Raw genomic sequence first — 15,137 nt, 5'->3', positions numbered from 1 at the left:
TTCAAACTGTCATTGATGTTTAAAGGGAGGATGAAGAATTAGGGTATGTCATCTTTTGATCAGGGTCATTTGGATAATTTCTGTTGTCAGTATGATTTAAAAAGAACAAATACATTTGTTTGATAATAAATGGCTTCACCCAACCACTAGCCACAAGTGAAAGAAAAGTTTTTATATTATGAATGAATGAATGGTTTATTTTTGGTTTGCACTGTAATCACCACACACAGTACAACAACCGCAATAAACACAAAAACCAAAAAAAGGAATAGGCTTGGAGCAGAGGCTTATTTTTGGCCTATCCTTTTCACCTGACACACCGCTTACATTAACCCTTTCATGCATAGGTCACTACAGTGGACAGTTATTCTACAGCTGTTCTCTTGTGTATTAATGGGTTTTGTTTTTTAGTTTCATATCAGCCAACACAGTAGACACTTATGCATCATCCCATACATTGGCAATCATACCATTACTGTAACTGTGCTGTTCTTGATAAACCTGATCTGCATGAACATGCTTGAGTGTAAATCAATTATTTGTTTAGACAAAAAGGTTTTTTTTTGCATATTATCTCCATGAAGTGAGTAATTACTAGCATTAGAATATGTTAAAATGTGAGAAGACATCAGATTAGCAGCATTAAAAATGTTTTTATTTCATTGTTTTCATATCACTTTCTGATATTTGGTTTTAAACATGTTTCTTTACTTCAAAAATCAAATGCATGGATATTTTTGTAACTCCATAGAAAAAAAAACCCTCAATCACATTTTTTTTTTTCATGGCTAAGGAGGAATAAAAACACTCAAAAAATAAATCTTGACTCAGGTTCTCACAATTCATGCATGAAAGGGTTAATTTAAATGTGTACATCATTGAGCACTGTCATTATAACAAAAGAATCAATACCAAAACAAAAACACATCTACCATCTCCACTTAATATTCCTGAGTGATCTTATACTTAAGGCATTTTTTAAACTTTATCAGAGAAGTGAACAACTTAAATTCATCATCAAGTCCATTCCATAATTTCACACCCACAACCGAAATACATCGGACTTTACATTTGTCCTCACTTTCATACATTCAACAATATAAAGACCTCGTAAATTATAGTTACTGTCTCTTAATTTAAAGAACTTGAATGGTATTTGGAACAATATTATTTTTTACTTTATAATCATCTCTAATATTTTAATATACAATATCCGGCAATTTTAAGGTATTCTAAGGTAAGGAGAATTCATATTCTCTGAAAAATAGCCAAAGAATCAAAAATTCTGTTAGAGTATGTAAACTTATGAGCACAACTGTATATATCAACTAAGGGTTACATCAATGGAAAAAAAAAACAGGTAATCAAAAAAAGAGGTAACTAGAAGCACTCGGAGAGCGCAGACCTCCGCCAAGGCTGATCAGTGCCCCCCACCACCCGTAAGACATAATCACCTAAAGAGTAACTTTTCAGTGAGATATAAGATCTTATTTTTAGACTAGAAGCACTCGGAGAGCGCAGACCTCCGCCAAGGCTGATCAGTGGCCCCCCCCATGGGCCCCCCCCCCCCCCCCCCCCACCAAAACTTAATCATTTCTTCCTTATCCCATTTCCAACAAACCCCGAAAATTTCATCAAAATCTGTCCATAACTTTTTGAGTTATGTTGCACACTAACGGACAGACAAACAAACAGACAGACAAACAAACCCTGGCAAAAACATAACCTCCTTGGCGGAGGTAATCAAAAACTGGAACCCATCTCCTTTTAAGAATAGGGAGTTTTAGTTGTAACTGGACACGTTTGACTTTTACCATTATGATTTTTCACAGATAGTTCCTCGTGTCTACAATTTCTCTAAAGCCAAAATTTGGTGCTTGTGCCACAAATACACCCCCTCCAACAAGTTGACAAGCTCACAGCTCCATCTAATTGTGAAGCAAATGCCAACTGTCCATTGCACATCCAGGTTTAAGATATACTGAGGTTTGACATGGTGCACATGCATGAACACCCTCTGGCTGAAATAGTCTTTGTAACTGTGGTATCCCTCCTACTCTGTACTGTGGTAGCAGAGAAGCACTGACATGATAATTATAGTTCTATAGACTGATTGGGCTCCTCCACAGTCTCCTGCTGCCTGAAATAAACCACACTCCCAGCCTGCAATACAATATGACACCCGTACTCACACAGACATCTACATAGATGCACACCAGCAGATCCCCAAACACAGGATGTAAATACATTTGAGTGCCAATCAGTACAGGAACAGTACTGCTAGTCTACTGGGGTACATGGACTTTATATAGAACCATGTTCTCATACAGTACATTCAGTGTTGAGATACAAAAGTGGGGAGAAAACAATAGAGTGTGTTTCATTTAAACAGTTATAATGAATATTAATTAGACAATATACTGCATTGTACTCTTTATTCTAGTGGCTTCAGTGGTGATTAGTTAGGTGGTCTCAGTTAAAACCCCCTTTATGCTCACTTAACCCTGTGAAGCCTGAACCATTAAATCATTGACAGAAAATTCCAGTTCTTTGAAACTGAAGCCTTTATTGGTCCTTCTGAACAACCCCATTTTTTCCCCCCAAATATCAATTTCCATGTATGAGTTTAAATTTTCTATCATATTTGATACATCAGGTCTCAATGCTCAAATATTTTTTGAACAAACAAAAACATAGTAGTAGAAAAGCACTCAGAGAGTGCAGACCTCCGCCAAGGCAGATCAGTGCCCCCCCCCAATCATCACCAAAATTTAGTCATTCTTCCTTGTGCCCATATAACATTTCCTGAAATTTTCATCCAAATCCATCCCTAACTTTTTGAGTTATCTTGCACAAGAACAGACAGACAGACAGACAAACCAGTGCCAGCAAAACATAACCTCCTTGGCGGAGGTAATAACACAAACATATCTAAGAAATTGGTAATTCCTTTTCAAAATTAGGAAAGTTCTGCCTCCTTCCTCATTAATTACAATCTTGTAGTGACACTGGAAAGGCCTCTAGTGATCGAATTCCTCCCCCCGGGGGATTATCTGTGTATTACATGTATCTAATTGTATACATCAGGTTTTTCAAGAAAAAAAAATATCCCACTGATCATGTAGAGGGCTTCAAAACTCATGTATCAAATATGATACGTTTGGCGTTTTAGGATTAACTGCCATTCAGAAGAATCATTAAGCATTTTTAACTACTCTGTATACAAGAACTCTCCTTGACACCTTAAGACTAGTTCTCAAAAAATCATTTTAAGTCTTCTTCAAGCCCTGCCCCTTTTGGTATGACTTTAGAAGAAAAGGTGTTTTTGAGTTAATTGTAGTAAATTGTTTCCGTGCCCACCATATCACAGAGACTGTGCTGGTTAAAATGGTTCAAAAACATAGGAATTAATGATTAAAATGAGCTCTTAGACCAGGTTGTCCCAGATCTCAGTGTCCTGGTCTTTGAAGATCATGTGTTTGTCTCAGAGAAAACAGAAATAACCTAGGGGGTCTCGCAAGGTTCAGGCATTTTCAGTATTTAATTAATGTGCTACCACTCAACACTGTCATTAGAAAGGACAACACTGAGTTTATAGCTATGCAGATGATATCCCACTATTCATTTCTGTGTTCCCAGAGGATGTTAGCCCCATAATTGATGTTTATCAGTACAGTAGTTGACAGAGAGAGACTGTACATTTGTTTTTACATTTATGTAGAGAGTAACAACATATGTTTTGCTATATACTGTACACCGTTTTTAAAAATAGCACTGTCTTGCACTCAAGAGCAGGACATACAGGACGGGAATAGTCTACTTCAGAAACACTAGTAGAAGAGGAGATGATACAGAGGAAGATTTTTCAGATCTGGGTTTGAAATTGTACTTTGGTATCACTAAATTACTCTGAATCGATCAATTAATACTGAATCGAATCGAATCGTGATTAATCGATTCAGAACCTTATGAATCGAAATCGAATCTATTATGGAAATTGGCCATGATACCCAGCCCTATTTGTAGTGTATGTTCTGCTCGGCGACTTCCCCCTGCTGAGTTTGGTATATCAGTAGTAGATATGGAAACCACTTTAAGATAAATGCTGCAAAAGCGAGCAGCAGTAGTCAGTGTTTTTTTTTTTTTTTTTCTTAACAAAAGGGTGTTTCTTGATGAATATGTAAAGGAAGCTTATTGAAGAATAAAAAAGAATAAATGAACAAAGGGACATTGATTGAAACTAGAAAATGGAAGCGATGAGAAAGCTAACAAGACAGAAGATGGAGACAGACAGACAGGACACATTTGAACCTGTTGAAGATTCCAGGGTTACATTTATGCCCTGAGGCTTCTTTTAAGATTATTATAGTGAATGTGAGCAGCCAGGAAAGGGAAAAAAAAAAACCAAATCAGACCTTTAGAGAAAGAGATCAAGACCTACTCCTTGCTACACTTCTTTTCTAAGGCAATTCTCTCATTTCTACAGTTCGCCAATGTGAGTGTGAACAGTGAGGACCAGATGGCCTCCTCCTCCCTCCCTTTTCCCTCCCTCCCTCCTCTTCTCCTTTCGCAATAGTTCTCGCCTTCCTTCTTCGCGGCTTACCTCCCTGGCTTGTGTGTGTATGTTAGTGTGTGGGTGTGTGGCTGGATTTTGTGCCAGTAGCCAAACAGACTGATGCATGCTGACATTTTCTCCAGCAGAAAGAAATGAGAGCTCTCCTCCTCCTCTTCCTCCTCCTCCTCCTCCTCCTCCTCCTGTCTTCCTCCTTCCCTTGAAAGACGCTGTCAGCTACAACTGGCCTTGTTCAACACTGGTGTTCATGGACTCACAAGCCGCCACACACACACACATACGCACACATCAACACACTTACTGTATGTGTGCAGTAGAGTCTTCCTGTCTCGCTGTCAGACCGGAGTCAAACTCTCTCCATCCCCATCAAAAATGCTCTATCTTCAGGATGTGACAGCAAGGAAACAAGGTTGACTTGAGCTGAAGTCATGCCGTAGCTCGCGGCAGAAAAGGAGGAAATATCACCATCCTGCTTAATGTTGTTTTAAATAGCCGTGTCTTTGGGCCAGCCGGCGAGTACTGCCGCTGCACTGTCACTGCCGAGGAGAATCTACCAGAGAAAAGGGCTGCTCCATTCGATTTGACGCACTCTTAATTCAATAGGATTTCATTGGAGTCTGCCGAATTAAATTTGCTCCGCGTAATGAGTGATTTAATTTTATTTGGGTGAATGTGCTTTTACAGTGCGTCTTTCGATTAAGCGCAAGTCTGGAGAGATCTGTTAAGTTCCTGGAAATTCGGCCCCACATCAAATGAAATGTAAGGAGACACCGAGTAAAACATGGCTTGCGTTGTGTTTCCATTAAAAGAGCGTAATCAATAGCAAAAAATACACACGAAACGAGGCAAAATACAGTAAAACAAAGCGGCCTGCAACAATTGAGCGAGTAATATTAAACTGAGCTCTGCTGCAGGATGAAAACGTAAGTCAGTAACTCTAGTACCAATGGTGCAACCAGGGTGCAAACTGCCACGCTCCCACTGGCTCCTGTTAACACAACATCAACTCCCTGAACACACCATTTGGGAGGTTATTAGGACGGTCTCTAAAATGTTGACACGACGAGGCTGTTTTATCATGCATTTCTATTTTCTGCATTTTCTCTGTCATCGTCTGTGATCATATGTTTGAAAATCAGCTTTTGAAAGGTGACTCATGCATGATGATCACAAATAAATTGAAATAAAGTGCTGTCAAATGTAGAGCAGATTATAGCGTATCACCGATTAATCAACATCGGACAATATGTAACCGATGTATGAACTTTTTTGCTGCGCAGAGATTCTGTCGCTCGCTGCTCTTGTGTGTCTGTGCTGCCCAGAGTAAGAGGAAAAGTAAAATGTGTCAGTTATACTTTCACTTCTGCTCTGACAATCACGCTACCCCCCCCCCCCCAAAAAAAAAAAAAAAAAAATCACAGACCGCTATCCCCTTCAGACACTCAGTTTCATTCTGCAGACACACTGGGTATTAATACTGTATATTTGTTGAGCCGCTATGTAATAAAAGTTCAAAATGTATAAGAATGTCACCTATCTTGTAATAAAGCCGCATTATGTAATAAACTGACGCATTTTGTAATAAACTACCTCAATGCGTTATGTAGTAAATTTTTTCGCATTATGTAGTAATTTACTACAATTTGAGAAATTTATTACAAAATGCACTTGACACATTTTTATTTTCAGGAAAATGTTATAACATGGTTCATTTCCAACAACATAATATACTGTATCAGACACAACTGACACGGCTATAATAACAATGTGCTAAATTAATCTTTAAACTGTGGTTAAAGTTCTGATTACATTACCTGTAGCTCCTGTGACTAATTTCTTCTAAATTGCTCTGAAATTATATCAATTTGGATTGTTATTACATAATGAACAATGTTATTACTTTTTTTTTTTAAATAAAAATGTGTCAAGTGCATTTTGTAATAAATTTGTCAAATTGTAGTAACTTACTACATAATGTGAAAAAATTTACTCTATAATGCATTGACGTAGTTTATTACAAAATGCGTCAGTTTATTACATAATGTGGCTTTATTACAAGATGACGTGACATTCTTATTACATTTTGAACTTTTATTACATAATGGGAATTTATTACATAATGCGGCTCAACAATATTACTTGTTGCTTACATTTTAAAAAATTATTTACCAAACAATTTTTGTCACTAATTATAGACTCACATATTTTCCCAAAAGTCTGCTCTCTCCAGCATAAAAACTATCACATCTACAACCTGTGGTTCCTCATGGGTCACATACTAGTCTAATATCAGACTATTATAGACTATTATACAGAATTTTAAGGTTGTGTAAATTATCTTTGTGAGATAAATAAAGATTTATGCAACTGTTAATCCCCATGTCCACCATTATCTAATATAGGACTATTATATCCTGTGTAGATCAATGTTCTTATTTCATATATTGGCCAATATATCGGTTATTGGCCAACATCGGACATAATGTTTTCTTAGCTCCCAATATCGGCGTCGGCATCGGCCCCAAAATCCCATATCGGTCAGGCTCTAGTCAAATGTAAAAGAATAGGGATTTTATAATGTCCAAATAGTTTCCTGACCAGAAACTGCAGGTACAACCTTTATTAACCCTCTGGTATCCCGTCTAGCAAGGCCCTTACTAAGCACCAAGTGTGCCTATTTCGCACAATTATGGATTAATGTCAAAAAATTTTCATACAGTTTGTTTTTAATTCTTTCAGACTTTTTTCTATTTCATCAACTTGAGCCGTAAATAAAAAATACCAAATACTCAATCATTGTCACACTTTTTAACCCTTTAAATGCTGTATTTGTAATGTAAACAAACCATTTTTCTGGATGCAAAACAAAAGAAATTAAGTTTTTTCAATATGCCACATAAAAAGTGGGTCACATATTATTTGATTTTTTCATCCTGGCATATGTCAATGATTAACTCCAACACTGGTTAATTTGCATTATTATTTTTGGCACTAGGTCAAATGTTAAAAAATACTAGCATCTGTCACCAAGTGTGCGTAAAATGCACACCTATAAATCAAACTATTAAATATTATATATTGATTTATTTTTCTGCTCTAATTTGATTTTTTTTTTTTTTTTGTAAATCAAGGACCAGCCCTAATCATACATATCAAGTGGAAGAAATAGTGCGTTTTAGGCACACTTGGGAGACAGATGCTAGTCTTGTAATTTTCTTTTGTTTACAATGTGCACATTTTAGTTGGTGGCCAGAATTTTAAAGATCATGCAAAAATGAACAACTTTTGAATTCTAACCTTATTTAAATTGTGAAAAATTACATGAAGTTTTTTAAAACGAAGTGCGAAGTGTGCTTAAAAGGTGCACCCAGATACCAGAAGGTTAAGGACGTGATTCTTTGTTACACTTGTGTAAAATAGAATAGAATAGAATAGAATAAGCTTTATTGTCATTGCACAATACTGCTGTACAGAATTTGATTTTATGTTGTGTAAGGTGCTCAAGTAAAATACACACATCAATTATAAAACAGTCAAGTAAAAATAGACACACACACAAAAGTGAGTCCATTGGCAAGGTGTGCAGGATGTCCAGGAGACGGTACTGACTATAATGTCAAGTCTTTTAGTATGAAGTGGAAAACACTATTTTTACTGAACATATTTTCTGTCACTAGTGAAGTGAGCGCTAATTATAAACAGTGTTCTTTTCTCCTCTGTGGGGCTGAAAAACACACTGCAGCAGCTACTTTTCATCCGTTTACATATTTTTTTATCATTCTTTTACATATTAATAGGAATAATAACAGATAAAAAGCTCAATCGAGTGATTTTAATTGTCATATCTGTGGTTACTGAGTGAACAAAACTGTCCTGAAAGCCACAGTAGTTAACAGCCTTTTATTTTAGCTGCTTATTTGGGTGCTAAGAGCGTTTTAACATATCAACTGTGAACAAAAGCAGCTACACAAGAGTGAAAGTGTTCATAAGCGTACAGCATTAGTATGGATATCTGCGTGAGTCCTGTGTAAGCATCATAAGAGGCGAGTAATCAGCTTTAATCATAGACATTATTTTAAATTGGGAAACGTGGCTTTGCTCCGGCCTGTTAATGTATTTCATCTGCCGTTTCTCTACAGACTGGCCTCTCAGATGGAGAATCTGGGTCCAGTTCATGTCTGAAAGGAGGTCTGTTCTCTGCAAATGTTGTCTTAAACTATTTCACTCCACTCTGTCTGTCCTCCCTCCTTGTTTTTCACCTTCGTTCTACATTCCTTCCCCCTCAGCTCTGTCCCTTTCTCTTCCTTTCTTGCCTTCTTTTTGCGTCCCAGATCGACTCCGCTGTGCTGACACGGCAGACATATCCTGATGATGTAAACTGGTGAAATGATGACTACATACATCAGCGGCGCCTAATGACAAGATCAAAAACACATACTGTACACGCACACATTAACATACTCTGTTCTCGTATTTGTGTGATTTTCTATCCAGATTCTGAGTAACAGAAAAGGATTGCTACCAGAACCCAACCTGGCCCAGCTGCTGACCAGTATGACCAACCCTGCTGCTCTGCAGATCCTCATGAGACCGTACCACACTGGGAAAAGAGGAGGTATGACTGGAATAGACTGTGGGTCTGTGATGATGAGGATTCTAGTGTCTTAATAACACTGATTCAACTCAGTTTTCTTTATAGAGTCCTATATCACAACAAGGTTGCCTCACAGTGCTTTACAGAATTACACTGGTCAACAACAAATTTATTGTTGAAGTTTTTTGAGCTGATTTAGGATAATTTTGGTGTGATGAATCCAAAAATCACATTAATTTTGCTCAATCAGGTCAACTTTCTGAACTATGCTACATATTGGTTTTTTAACATTTTTGCTTACATTTATGGGCATTTTCACATCATATGATACAAAATTCTTTCATATTTCTTGCAATAAACGAGTTCTGAAGATTTTACTTTTGCCAATTTATGATTAATGTTTTTTTTAATATTACAGGTGAATGAAATGGCTTCGACTAGAAGATCTTGCAAAAATAAGCCTGACGTAGCTACATCTGTGGTGAATACATAATAAATAATAAATACATCCTGTTAGAAAATGATTTTTTTTCTCTTAAAACCTATTTTGGGTGAGAACTATATAAAAAAAATCAACTGATAAAGTCACAAAAATGTAATCAATTTTGTGAGAAGATCAAATTTTTCCAAATCAAATTAGCAAAAAACCTGACCTGATTGAGAAAAACAGATGTCATTTTTGGATTTAGCGGTGCAAAATGGTTCTAATTCAGTTGAAAAAACCTAGACAACTTGCAAAAAACATTTTTTTGTAACCCAGTGTTAGATATGAAAACAAACAACAGTCAATAACCAGTAGATGAAGGAAATGGATTAATGTCCTGGGCATCCCCCGTCCTTAGACCCTCTTTCTCGGCAAGGAAAAACTCCAAAAACCCAGTGGAAAAAGAGAAACCTTGGGGAGAATCACAGTGAAGGAGAGATCCGCTCCCCTGGACGGACAGGTTATAGATCAGGTGTGTCCAATCCTGGTCCTTGAGGGCCGGTATCCTGCATGTTTTAGATGTTTCCCTCTTCCAGCACGCCTGAAGGTCATTATCAGGCTCCTGCAGAGCTTGATGATAGGCTTATCATGTGAACCAGGTACATGGGGTAGGGATGTACTGATACCGATACCAGTATCGGCATCGGCTCCAATACTCAATGGGTGTACTCATACTCGTAAAAGTAATCCGATACAAATGCATCGATACCACTTACGGCCGTTTGACATTCACAGTTCAGTTCAGCAGGTACGAGGAGGAGGAATAATGTGTGGGGAGTGTGAAGAGTGTGGAGATTTTTCAAAATAAATGACGGTGATAAAAGTAACGCTGACTGACAGTAACGTTACAGACGCAGACAGATATGGACGGAGTGTTCTGTCCGTCCTGTGCGTACATTCCACCCATTTACCAGGTGCTCGCAGATGCGTAAACAGAATGAGGATACCAGCGGGAGTACGGAGTGGTGTGGACCGCCGCCAGCAGAAGTGAAAACCAAACTTATCACTCATTCTCTTTTCTCTTCCTGCTGAAGCTAACTTTTAAACCTTACCAGCGAAAACGTTGCAACATTAGTATCACATTAGTGTTACCTCTGTCATATCCATGTTTGTTATTACTGACTTTCTTCTTCTTCTCCAAAAACTTTACTCTTCTTTGTGGTATTTATCCAGTATGGTTAATTCAGAGCGGCGCCCCCTGGTGGATTAATTGAGAAACGCTCATTCCAACACATTAAATGTCAGTAGCAGCACTTTGTTCCAGTCAGACTAATGACAACGACAATAAAGCACATTTACAAAAGGAACTAAGAACTGGAATGGGATTATTAAGTACTCGTATCGGTACTCGGTATCGGCAAGTACTCAAATGTAAGTACTCGTACTCAGTCTGGAAAAAAGTGGTATCGGTGCATCCCTAACATGGGGGCACATGAGGGGGTCCATCTAGTACAGGGGTCAGCAACCCTGGTCCTAGAGAGCCACCATCCTATGTTTTAGATGTATCTCTCTTCCAAACACCTGATTCAAATGATAAGCCTATCATCAAGCTCTGCAGAAGCCTGGTAACGACCACCAGGTGTGCTGGAAGAAGGAACCATCTAAAACATGCAGGACAGTGGCTCTCTAGGACTAGGGTTGCTGACCCCTGATTTAGTAAGATGAGATGAGTGAGGGTGAGGAGGTCCGTCCAGACAGGTGATTACAATGGTCTTAAAATCCCTCTCAAATGGACAGATGGGTGTTATAGAGGTCAAGTCCTATCCACTCCAGTTGTGGTCCATGGAAATTTACTAGAGGCAGACCGATATATCAGGCCAGTATATAGATTTTTTTCAATATAGGCCATCAGCCTTATTTTTTTTGAAAGCTGATATGTGATCAGTAGTAAAAATGTTCCAAGATATTTGATCTGCCTCCTGTGTGGGCACCACATGAAGTTCAATAAATGTTAAGAGTACAATGTGTACGTGTTTTGTGACTTGCCCTGTGTATGAATTGTGTTATACAAATAAATCTGCCTTGCCTTGCCTTTTAATAATGCCATTTATATCGCTGCATAAAAATTTTAATTATCAGAGTGTTTCAATTGTATTTTACGGTCAGTATGCTTTAAAAAAAAAAAAAAAAAGGCCTTAAATAGTGGCTTCAAAAATCAGCTGTAGATACTGGCCAATCATCTGACCAAATTTTTTAAAAATCGGCATCGGCCTTAGAAAAACTCATATCCGTCAACCTCTAGACAGAAGGAAACGCATTCAGTTCAAATCAGATTAGAGTAGAATAGAAGAATAGATTAGAGTGGAATAAATTTATCTGTCATGTGCACAGAGAACCAAACGGTTACATCGTACTATGAAATTCTTACCTTGCAGGTACTCTTTCGCCGGCACATACCATCTAAGCAAAAGAACTATAACAATTTAACTTGAAATGAGGAGCTTATGTAAATATAACGAAGCATATCTAACAAAATTTAATAACAAGTCTAAAAAAAATCTAAAAAGAGAGTCTAAAAATATAAATAAGCAAATCTTAAAAAAAAACTAAGCAAACTAGCAAGACTAACTAGAGCTGCAGCTATCGATTGTTTTTGTAATCAGTTAATCTATTGATTCGTTTCTTCAGTTTGATTAAATGATGACGTGAATAGGTGGAAAAAATAGCAAACATGTAAAATAGACATGTCTAAAAATGACAAACAACTTGCCTTTATTCCAGAACCAGCTGAAATAACAACCACAAAACAGTATAAAACTAAATGGATCTATACAAAATATCTATATAGAATATAGATAAGATATATTTTATTGATCCCCCAAGAGGGAAATTCAAATGTACAGCAGCATAAGACAATGTGTCAAATGCAACAGAAAAATTAAAAAAGATACAAAATATAAACATTTTGTTAAAGTTACTAAAGTAACAGGACCTGTTCAGAATTTGTGTCAAATTTTGTTTTTTGTTTTGCACGTTTGTGTCTGTCGGATGCAGATTTTTACGCAAATGTTTCATGATAAAGTTTGAGATTGTGTACAATTTTAAAGGTATAAAAGGAAATTTATCCAGAATTAACATGTTGCATTCGCTCATGTCGTTTCTGTCTGAAGAAAAAATAATTCTGCACATCCCTGGTGTTCAGTGCAGGAGAGCTTTATTGATGAACAACAAAACCCGAGTACAGTTCATGGACAGCATTCTATTGTTCTGCATCCTACAGCTGATAAACAACAACACTGAAACAGTCATAGCTGGATCTTAAGGCCTTTATATGATGACATATTAGGGCCACATAAGAAAATAAAAACACTTCTCACCATGAGAAAGTAATTTTATGAGAAATAAGTCAAATACAAAAAGAGTAATAATTTTATGAGATTAAAGTCATAATATTTCGAGAATAAAGCCATAATATTAACAGAATAAAATCATATTTTTAAAAAAACTCATAATTTAACGAAAACAATGTTGTACTTTTATGAGATTAAAGTCGTAATACTTTGAAAATAAATTCACAATAGTGTGATAAAGTCATAATTTAGAAATTGTAAGCCTTAAGCCTCATTGTTGAGAGAGCTTCCGATTACAGCTAATATAAGAAGCGAAGCAGCAACTTTCACTTCTGTTGGACCGGACGACTAATGCTAATGTGTTGAGGGGCGGGGCTAATAGGCTCCGTATTTGTTCGTGTGTAAACCCCAAATGACAGTAGAATCTCACAAAGTGTTCCAAGTTTTCCATTATGCGATGAGTGGGTACGACTTTATTCTTGTAAATTATATTTTCCCACCTCTTTTTAACTTACAAGTTTATTCTTGTAATATGGTTTATTCTCGAAATATGATGACTTTAATCTCATTAAAGTACGATATTATTTTCATTAATTTGAGTTTTTTTTTAAACTACAGCTTTATTCTCTAAATATTACGACTTTATTTTTGCAAAATTATGACTCTTTTGTATTTGATTTTATTCTCATAAAATTATGAGTTTTATCTTGATTTTTTTTCAAACTTTTTCCTCATAGTGACAACTGTTTTTATTTCTTATGTGACCCTAATACTGTGTGCCTTTACACACTAAAAGATTAAAACATTTTCACGTCAGGCTAGTCAATACTCTGTGTGGGTGGAAGTATAGTTGGAAATCCACAGATCCAGCTCTATCAGTGGTGATGTCACATGATGTCTGGTTCACACAAATGATTGGCTGATACTTATATTCAAACTGCGGTAGCTTGGAAAAATTCACTTTGTCGTGAAAAAAATGAAACATCACCTTTTTTCGCCACCAAAACATTTGTGACCTGTATGTAAGTATTAAAACTAGTAGAGTAGAAAAATATTGACATACAAATTAATTGTGTAAAGGAAAATAGATAGACAGGCAGACAGACAGACAGACAGACAGACAGACAGACAGACAGACAGACGACAGACAGACACAGACACAGACAGCAGATAGATAGATAGATAGACGTACGGATGGACGTACGGACTTATAGATGGATGGATAGATGATGGATAGATGGGGAGATGGATAGATGGAGGGATAGATAGAGAGATGGATGGATGGATGGATGGATGGATGGATGGATGGACGGACGGCTAGATGGACGGACTTACAGAGGGATAGATGGATGATAGATAGATGATGGATAGATGGAGAGATGGATGATGGAGGGACAGATAGATGGATGGATGGATGGTTGGTGGATGGATGGACGGATGGACTTATAGAGGGATAGATGGATGGATAGATGGAGAGATGGATGATGGAGGGATGGATGATGGAGGGATAGATAGATAGATAGATAGATAGATAGATAGATAGATAGATAGATAGATAGATAGATAGATAGATAGATAGATAGATAGATAGATAGATAGATAGACAGACGTACGGATGGACGTACGGACTTATAGATGGATGGATAGATGATGGATAGATGGGGAGATGGATAGATGGAGGGATAGATAGAGAGATGGATGGATGGATGGATGGATGGATGGACGGACGGCTAGATGGACGGACTTACAGAGGGATAGAGGGATGATAGATAGATGAGGGATAGATGGAGAGATGGATGATGGAGGGACAGATAGATAGATGGAGGATGGATGGTTGGTGGAGGTGATGGATGGACTTATAGAGGGATAGATGGATGGATAGATGGAGAGATGGATGATGGAGGATGGATGATGGAGGGATGGATAGATAGATATATAGATAGATAGATAGATAGATAGATAGATAGATAGATAGATAGTAGATAGATAGATAGATAGATACTTTATTGATCCCGAGGGAAATTCAGAGATATGTAGAAAAAGAACTTGCATTTTAAACTTATATTATTAAAAAAACACATAACAACTGCACATACAATTGATGTATTTTCAATATTTAATTAAGATTATACATTGAATTAAGAAGTAAAGGAATATAATTAAGGACAAAAACTGATTGAATTAAAGCTGTGAGCA

The 15,137-nt window shown here is 37.0% G+C and overlaps 1 pseudogene; it reads left to right on the top strand.

The window, feature by feature from the left end:
* Positions 1 to 15,137, top strand: part of LOC115418291 (ribonucleoprotein PTB-binding 2-like) — a 250,586-nt pseudogene that overhangs the window by 213,365 nt on the left and 22,084 nt on the right.

This window comes from Sphaeramia orbicularis, chromosome 4 (assembly GCF_902148855.1).
Source record: "Sphaeramia orbicularis chromosome 4, fSphaOr1.1, whole genome shotgun sequence".
Classification (NCBI taxonomy): Eukaryota; Metazoa; Chordata; class Actinopteri; order Kurtiformes; family Apogonidae; genus Sphaeramia; species Sphaeramia orbicularis.
Note: the sequence above shows the minus strand (reverse complement) of the source record. Positions and strands in the feature narration are given on the sequence as shown.